We start from the raw sequence: 10,576 nt of genomic DNA on the forward strand, positions 1-10,576 counted from the left end.
ACATGGTAGACGTTGTACAAAGTCATTTTATTCCCGGATGAAAATTCAATATGCACCATTCCTATTTCATCAACCACCGCTGCATTATTATTCCTCATGAGAACTGTTTTCTCTTGCTTTTCAATTTGATATCATGAAAATAATTTTTTGTTATTTCCGACAGGAATGGTAGCACCAGAATCAATCCACCAATAATTGAAATTTTTTGCAGCCATGTTGGTCAAGGTAATCATGCCAATTTCTATTTCCGATATCATAGAAAAAATATATTCATGTTGATTTTAAAAAAAAACATTAGCATTATTAACATTAACTTATTTCTTGTACCTAAAGTCACTTTGTCGATGCACTTTCTTTCCACAATTATAACATTTTCCAAAGAAATTATTTTCCCATTTCCTGATTTCTTGAAGTTTCTATTATTGTTCACATTTTCACCTTAAAGTTTTTTTTGTTGATGTCCTTAGATTCTTTTAATGAAATGACCATTTAACATCATCAATCTTTTCTTTCTTTCATTTACTTTGATAATATTAATAAGATGAATCTTCTAAAACGACTCCAACAAATAGCTATATTGAAATTTTACCTTAAATTGAGTTAATTTTTAAAACTATTTTTTAAATTATATGTATCATGTGCAATCTTTTCACGGATATATATCTGTGAGATGGATCGACCATGTTTATACCGATAGTTAGGGGTTATCAAATTTGTTGAGTAATTATAAATTTTGGTGATGTGTTGCAAACTGAAAAGTGCATAAGTAATTGAATTAAATAAAAAAATTAAATTTATCAAAATGATATCAGAATAATTTTTAATGCTTATTCAAAAGACCTCATCTAGTTTATGTAGGACAAACGACATTTTAGGAAGACTCCACTGAAAAACGAATTTAATATCATCTGACCTTACTGAAACTTTTTGATGGTTGGACTCTGAATATTTCCTTATTTGGCAGGACAAAATAATCCACCGTTCCTAACAAGTGGTATCAGAGAGGTTTTTTCTCGACTTCTGAACAGACAAAATCAATGGTCTCATTCAACAAGATTTTAATATTCTCCAAGTAAGAATTTGATTACTAGAATATCATAATGCAAGCTTACCTTGTGGCTCAAGATTATGATATGTGGTATGTTATTATTGATGGAAAAATGGAAATTATGAAGAAAAATATTATTGTTGCCATTACTAGTGGAGAACCTCATATGATCAAGAATCCTCGATTTGAATGGTACTTAGAGGATAAGGAGATGAAAAATTTTGACAACATGACCAAAGACTTTTGGTATAAAACTCTTGACAAGATTATATTAATAAATATTAAGATACGTTTCACTTCCAAGGAGATTTGGGATAAGTTAACTCAGTTATTTGAAGGCAATAATCAAACCAAAGAAAACAAAATCATTGTGGATATGCAGAAGTTTGAAAATATGCAGATAAAACCTAGAGAATCTCTAATTGACTTTGATAAGATATTCAGCAATGTGGTGATTGAGTTAGCTGCTCTAGACAAGGAATACACCAACAGTGAAGTTGCTTTAAAATTTATGAAAGCATTGTCTATAGAATGAGATATAAAACCATTACAATGAGAGAATCAAAAGATTTGAATAAAGTAAAATTTTATTAGTTATTTGCAGATCTCAAGGCACATGCGTTCGAATTAGAAACAAGAACTGAGAGAGAATCATCTTCCATTCAGCCAACGCAATCCTTGACAGCAAATGTTGAACCCGTACGTGAGAAGACTGTTGGACAAATCAGCAATGATGCAATATCTCTACTTGTGAAGCATTTTGGAATATTTATATATAAGAACCAATGATAATTTCAAAATCAGAACAAGAGCTGCAAGAATGATTCAACTGAAAATGATATGTCATGTTTCAATTGTGTAAAAAATGGAAGTTTCATTGCCGAGTGTCCTAACCAATGAAGGATTTGTTCATACTTCCTGCTCTTGACATGCACTTGCTCTTAGTTGTACCTTTTTTTTTTTTGCTCTCATTACTTTTCTACATCAAATATATCAGACGCGCAATGTCTTGAGTATTGTCAATATCAACATGATCTTTTAGATTGATCTGACAATTTTCTTAAACATGTGTTAACGTTTAGCTATACAAATAAAGTTATTTGTTCAAAATCTTATTTAGTTTGGTCTCACACTAACAAGTGATTTAGGTAATCAAATTTATGCATTATAATTTAGTTTTAATTATAAAAAATTGGCACTGATAATTCCTAAATGAATGATTCGTTTGTGAAATTTCATTATGTCTATATTTTGTTCTAGATTATGTTAGAAATTTTTTTCTAAAAATCATGTTTCTGCACGTATATAAACATGATAAACAAATATGCGGAAGCTAAATCGAGCGTTACCTCCAGCCATTGAATCATCTGTAAGTATTCTGATTGAAGCCTTCTAAACACTCCAATCTCTCTATAGATGGTGTATTATTCTGTATGAGATTGTATGTTTAGGGACCTCAAACGCTTGTATATATAGGCGTCTCATACCATCAATGAGTTAATGTGGGAGCACGAGATTCAAAAGAAAAATTGTTTACGCATCTCAATTTTTCTAAAGTTGATGTGCGTACGCAAAATTTTGTAAAAAATTGTGTGCAATAGCCGTCGCCATTGTTGACACACGTTTTTAATTTTCCTTTTGAATTTTCATTCTTATATGTGTCATAATTTCTTACATTCTCCCACGTGACACATATATCTCATTTACCATAGGAGCAAACAAAATACATGAATCATGGCGACCAGTTCTCTAAAAGCGAGTATGATCTTCCATGTATCACAATGCATTATGCCTCTCAAATCTGTATAACTTAATGAATAAACCCAATGTTTATTCGAGGTCCAACTTTATTGATATTTTTCTCAAGATAACTGAATATGTACATAACTGAATATGAGAAATATCATAACTGAATGCGTTTCATTATCAAAACCAAATGTATATAACATAAATTTATTATGGAATCAAATCCATCAGTAATTACCATATGATCCTTTAATATCTGAAATTTGCATGCCTTTAGATTAAAAGATCACCAATTCAGTGCTAACGTGTTCAATGACCACTTTATTAACACGTTCTCCAACGGTTTAAAATACTTTATGTCGATATACTTAATTCAACCACCGCTTTAGTCACAAAGACCATAACTGAATTGTAGTAATATAATCTTAATGGCTTAGACATAGAATTCATAATTCTAAGCTCATAATGAAACTCCTTAAAATACACCACACAATAGTGCTTCAATGACGAATTTTGACTCAATAGTGGAGGTAGCAAATCACTTTCCAAATTGTCAATTCGTTTCACATAAGCATGAAAAACTTTAATACCATAAAGGTAACCCAAAATATTTTGCAGTTTTTTTTTTTTTTAGTGGTCAAATACTTATATTAATCTGATAATAATTAAGCTCTCACTAACCTTCTGGTATTCATAATGGCCCACAATATTCTCAACAAAACTTAATGAAGAGATAATATTGTAAAATCTGAAATACCACTAATGTGAGACATGTTTCAATCTATATCGTTTTCTTAATCTTGAAATATTAAATATTCATCATCATTAGAGAAGAATTTTTTATGTTGTTCGATGTTGCCTAATGAGACTTTATTTGTTTTGAAGACTCATCTAAAAATGAATGGCAATTGAACCAACTTTCAAACTTCATTACTTGCTATTGAATTTTTTATCATTCAATATTTTTATGAGCATTAAGAACTACAAGATCATGACCAACAATTTGTGGAATTTATATTATTGATTTCACAATACACTTTTTAATTAGAGGATGTTGTGAATAGCAATCAATACATATAACTTGTGTGGATGAATGAGCAGCATATTGATCAATATTCTGAATTTGATTGCTCCCACTAATCAAGTCATTCTCAATAAATTTTGGATCTCTTGATTCCACGACCTCATGATTTGTGATGAACATGTATATGTCATAGTACCTTGTACCCTATATCATCTCATATCAATAGTGCTCATTTAAATTGTATGAAGAATAATCTTCAATTTCACACCTTAAAATTATAGACTTGAATTTTAGAAAGTATTATAAGAGTAATAGCAATATGCTGCAAAATTAATGAATACATGCTAATGTTATTAAATGAAGCAATAAACCATATGTCATGTTTTACCCATGTAAATCATGATCTACATATGAATCACTAATATAAAAATTGTCTGTGGACTGAATTTTTAATTTAATTAGATTCATACAATTTAATGATATGACTATTGAATTATATTCAATTCTTAATCCTTGTTGATAAATTAAGAAAATAATTCAATATTGTATCATAATTAATTATATTTAACATAACGAAATTTCTTGTGAGATAAATTTCAATGTTCAAATATAATTAATTACAATTTATATCCCTTATAACCAAATGTGATCCTCATAATTTATGTATAATTTTAATTCAATCAAAGATGTTGTGGCTACTCTTCAATTAATTAAAATCATACGAATCACTAGGATATTAAATTCTTTATGCATAAAATATTTATTCTTCATAATTATTCATCTCAAAGTATTATCAAAATGATGAATAATTTTATGTAATTTATGTCTGTTATTACTAAATGAGATTTAAAAATTAATGTATAATTTTAATTCAATTAAAGATGCTATAGATATTCTTTAATAAATTAAAATTATACGAATCACTAAGACATTAAATCACAAATTTTTGAATATTTATGCTCTTAATAAATGTCTTTCAATTGATCCTCGGCCCACTTAATGTATAATTTTGCATAAGTAAAGGTGTTGTGGCCAAACTTTAATTATTTAAAATTAGACGGTTCATTAGACATAAATTTTGATTTTATAAATGTCCTTTATGTGATCCTTAACCGACTTAATGTATAATTTCTCATAATTAAAGGTGCTGTGGCTAAACCTTAATTATTTAAAATTAAACGGATCACTAGAAATTTTTTTTTTTTTTATACTTAATAAATGCCCTTAATGTGATCCAAATCTGACTTAATGTATAATTTCTCATAATTAAGGGTGATGTGGCTAAACCTTAATTATTTAAAATTATACGGATCACTAAACAAAAATTTTGGCTTTACTTAAATACTTTATATAATAATTATTTAGTAACATAATCCAACACTTTCCAAGAGTGCTCCCAGGAAATATAGGTAGTGCTAAGGTCCTTTAAATACCTAACTCCTAGTCAGAGCAACATTCTTCAGGGAAACCAGTGGCAAGTCAAGGCAGTTTAAACCAATCTATGAAGAACTCCCTTAGATCATGTTTTCTCATGTCACCTTATAATTATTATTCACTTTAATTATCCACATTTATGTGAATCTTTATAAGCCAAAAGTTTTCATTAAATAACTTTATATTCACATTTTTACTTAATATGAACAAATACGTTCCCCATCAGTTTTTCTTTTCAATCAGAGTAGTGATAAAGTGAGGATCACATTTACATGAAAATGTGGACTCCTCATCAGTTTTTCTCTTTTATCAGAGTAGTGATAAAGTGAGGATTATTTGTTCATTTGTGAACATCTGAAATATTTTATTTTATAATATTATATTCACATCTTACTTGATATGTTCATTTCAAATTATAAAAAACTTAATATAATTTAGTATGAACACAATGTGAATATTGATGAACAAATAATATTTTTCAATATTGTTTGCATTTTAAATTTCAAGAATAAATGCAAACATAATATTAAATTTGCATGTTTATCAAATAAATACCCATAATATTTGACATAATATATAACATGCAAAAATAATTTATAAACATGTTTTGAAAATTGCACAGAACTTGAAATTATTTTAATGTCTACAAATTATTTAACCAAATGCTATATGTATACCGAATTATACATATAACTTAATAACACATTAATCATTATTTATTTATATATTATTATTATTATTTAATAATAATAATAACAACAACAGAAATTGTTTCAATTTTTTAAATTGATGTGGGTCCCACGTTAATTAATTGTGGGTCCCGCATTAATTAATTAATTAATTTTTTTAAAAAAAAAATAAAAATTAACTAATTAATCAATTACCGACACTTTCATATTCAATGTTCCCAGATTCATTCATACGTATTGGAACTGATTTAATAAATGAATTATAAAATTAAATGGTGTGGGCTCCGCATGCAATAATTCCATGCACGATAATTGAATTCATATGCATGATTTTAATTCATAATTCGTCTTCAACCTTATTTTTTCTGCAATATATCTCTCCAGCGAGAACAAATTTTCTTATTTTATATGAAAATTCAAGAATCAATTATCATATTCAATACTTCAAGTAAAAAATTCAAGGTGCAGTCGAGAACAAATTTTCAGGTAAGTTTCTTAATTATATCCAAACTTTCGTAAACTTTCAGAAATTAATTTCTTAAAGTTCATGATATCCGAAAAATGAAAACAAATTTTCAAGGCAGAGGTATCATGGCTCTGATACCAAATGTTAGAAATTTTTTTCTAAAAATCATGTTTCTGCACGTATATAAACATGATAAACAAATATGCGGAAGCTAAATCGAGCGTTACCTCCAGCCATTGAATCATCTGTAAGTATTCTGATTTTCCTCTGATTGAAGCCTTCTAAACACTCCAATCTCTCTATAGATGGTGTATTATTCTGTATGAGATTGTATGTTTAGGGACCTCAAACGCTTGTATATATAGGAGTCTCATACCATCAATGAGTTAATGTGGGAGCACGAGATTCAAAAGAAAAATTGTTTACGCATCTCAATTTTTCTAAAGTTGATGTGCGTACGCAAAATTTTGTCAAAAATTATGTGCAATAGTCGTCGCCATTGTTGACACACGTTTTTAATTTTCCTTTTGAATTTTCATTCTTATATGTGTCATAATTTCTTACAGATTATGCCTAACAAATTATTATTTCACATTTTCTTTCTGATTTTTGTTTATATTTGATAGACAATCATTAGATGAAATGAAAAACCTCATATATTGTTCGAAGCATGATTTATGAACTGGTTACATCAGCTGTAAATTTGACATTATATTTAATTGAATAAAATGAATGATAAAATTATACAAGCGAAACATACATATTAATTTACAAATGGATTTTAAATTTGTAATTGTATAATTTATAGTTACAACGTATATAATGTCAAGTATTTTAAGATATATCAATTATCAGTGAGCTCAAAACATTTTTTCACAGACTTTAACTTTCTTTTTTTATTTTGGCATTCTTCACACCCAGAGTGATCAGTAAGAAAAAAACAAAACAAAAAAAAGATGACAAATAAAACTAGAATTAACTGGGATCCAAATTAGAAATATTGATATATATTTTAGTCGCATCAATAACATATTGATAGGAGAAACAATTGTTAACTTGACGAATGTGGAATAAGAAAATCAAAATAACAATGATGTTGAAGTATTTGATCCATCTATGAAAGACCACGGTAATTAAAATGATAAGTGATTTGAGCTCCCATTATGAATGAATTGAACGAGAAGACAATTTTAACATTATCAAAAGAGTTTAAAATGAATATAAATTAAGACAAGTAGTTTTCTTCTAATTGTTCATGAACCGGAAATTTGTGAAATTTTTTGATAAAAATACTATAAAATTATTAGTTGAAAAATGTCCACATACAGATGATGACGTACGTTATGTTCTGAAAAACCATATCTAATGAAAAAACGATGACTATTTTTGAGGGACTTAGTTTTTTAATTTCGATAGATGATGACGTTATGTTTTGTATAACTTTTTCTAATGAGAAAACAATGACCATTTTTTAGGGACTTAAATTTTTAAGTTCGATTTAGGCCGCTAAATCGAAGATACGACACTAAATATGAGGATATTTTTATATTTTTTTCTTCCTTATTTAAAATATCATATCATAAATACTTATGATTTTATATTAAGGAATATAAATGTAATGAGAAAATAATGAGAGTAATTTATTTTGCTTGGACTGTTAGAATTTTTTCTTCTAAAAATCATGTTGTAATGCCCAAGAATTGTAGGTTAATAAGAGGAGATTATGAAGTTTTGCATGGAAAAGACACCGCCCCGCGCCCCAGTTTCTACCGCACCCGTGGTGCAAGGGCAGAAAGTAGAGTTTTGAATACAAGAGAGACCGCACCCGTGGTCCAAGACATACCGCACCCGCGGTGGAGGGGCAGTAGGGTACGTTTTTGGCATTCAGATGACACTGCACCCGCGGTTAGAAGTGAGTGCACCCGCGGTGCTGCTACAGTTTGGTCAGCGCACCCGCGGTACATGACTGAGCGCACCCGCGGTCGTCGAGTCTAGAATTTTGAATGGAATGCCGTAGCTTGAGTGCACCCGCGGTGTTGAGGTAGCGCACCCGCGGTGCTCTGTGCGAGAAATCCACCTTTGCTTCTCAATTTGACACATGGCTTGTTAGACATTTAACATGCACTTTCTTCATACTTTTGGCAGACTATTCAGAATCCATCGAGAAAACCTCCATGGGACAAATGCTATCAAACCTCTTTCATGTTTAAAAGATAAATTGTGCAACATCTATTCATCCGATTTTCAATCCGAGTTAAGAATTGTGTTCCTCTCATCACTAGCTTCATAAGGATGTAAGTCTTGTTTATTTCCTACCTGAAGTGAAGTTTAGATGTTGGGGGAATTTGATATGATTGAGATTATATGTTTTTATGATTACAAGCAACGTTTATTCGCAATCGGATCGAAGAACGGATAGGATATGTGATGGATATGAAATTACAGTTTATAAGTGTATGAAAATATACAGATTTTGAGCCGTGTGGATTGATGTTGTTGAGGATTATGATTGATTGTTATTGAGTATTGATATGTGAGTTGGTCGGTATCGAGAAGCTATGCCGTTATGCCGTCGAAATGTACCAAAATGAAATAGTAATAAGTACAGTGTTGATTTGAGTTAGAGATTGATAGAATGTATCTTGAATGTATCATTTCATATTTATATTGACAAGATTCGACTTCAAGATTTCGATCACGATAAAGACTGTGCAACGAAAGGTATAATTCAATGTTGATTCGGGACGATACAACTCAAGCTAGATTCGACTTGAGTTTCCCTAAATCACATACTAGATGATTATTACCTTGTTATGCTTTATTTATTGATTTATCTTAAAGCATTGAGATAGGAGAGTCCTTGGTAGATTAGCCAAGCCGGATGTTCGGTTGTGTCGATGGGCGTAAGAGAAGATTCACTCTTATTGTAGACATTCGATACAGAGGACCGAAGTCTGGGAATAAGACGTACCTCCACCTCGATTGGGAGAGTAAGTGGGAGACTTGTTACGTCTTATTCACATCGGGATCCATAAACTTAGAGTCGAGTCAAAGATATGAATTTGATTTACGTTGCCTGATTTAGATTAGTTGTGTTTCATAGACTATGGAACATATTCCTATTGTTTATATTCATGATAGCATGTTCATGATTCATCTTGTGTATATGCATGTATACATTGTTTTATACTGGGATTTATTCTCACCGGAGTTTCCGGCTGTTGTTGTGTCTGTATGTGTACATAACAACAGGTGGGGCAGGATCAGGGTCGAGACGAGGATGATTGAGAGGTGATAGCGTGGTGATCACGGGCGTAGCAGAAGACACTAGTTGTTGTATTAGACATGTATTAATACTTTTAAACACTAGTTTGATTGTATGAACTAAACGAGACATGTATTTGCTATTAATGAAATGAAATAAATTTTATGTATGTGTGTTATGTTAAAAGCAAATTTTTGACCCACATTTTCTAGCAAAGATCCATTTAATCCCAATGATAATCGAGTTAGAGCCCGGGTCCCCACAACAGGTGGTATCAGAGCGATAGATCCTTTAGACTGAGATAGAATAGAATGAACGGGGTAGATTGAGTCGTCTTCCTTGCTTTTGTTGTACTAGCATGATTTATTGCTTGCTCTATTACATGTTGTCTTGTTATCTGAGTTGATTACAGCATGTAATTGCAAAGAGACTGAATCAGAACCGATTCTGGATCAGAGGTATTTGATCAGAGGAGGACTGAGACGGATTGTATAGACTGTATACTAATCCGTTTGATAATCAGATATGCCTCCTCGACGAGTACCGCAACCAGTAGCAGGTCGGGCACAGAACAGGGCAGTACATCCAATGATCCGATGGATGTGACCGCTACGCCGATGGAGACTTTGTTAAAGCGGTTTCAGTCATTTCGACCACCTACACTGAAAGGCACAGAGAATTCAGTTGAGTGTGAAAGCTGGTTAGATGACATCGAGATGTTATTTGATTCTCTTGACTACACCGATGAACGACGAGTTAAACTGATTGGGCATCAACTGCAAGAAGTTGCCAAGAATTGGTGGCTTACCACAAAGAGGGCCTTGGAGCATCGTGGTACAGAGGTCACTTGGAAGGTGTTCAAGACAGAGTTCTATCAGCGATTCTTTCCCGTCTCCTACCGAAA

This window comes from Primulina huaijiensis, chromosome 1 (assembly GCF_012295235.1).
Source record: "Primulina huaijiensis isolate GDHJ02 chromosome 1, ASM1229523v2, whole genome shotgun sequence".
NCBI classification, from domain to species: Eukaryota; Viridiplantae; Streptophyta; class Magnoliopsida; order Lamiales; family Gesneriaceae; genus Primulina; species Primulina huaijiensis.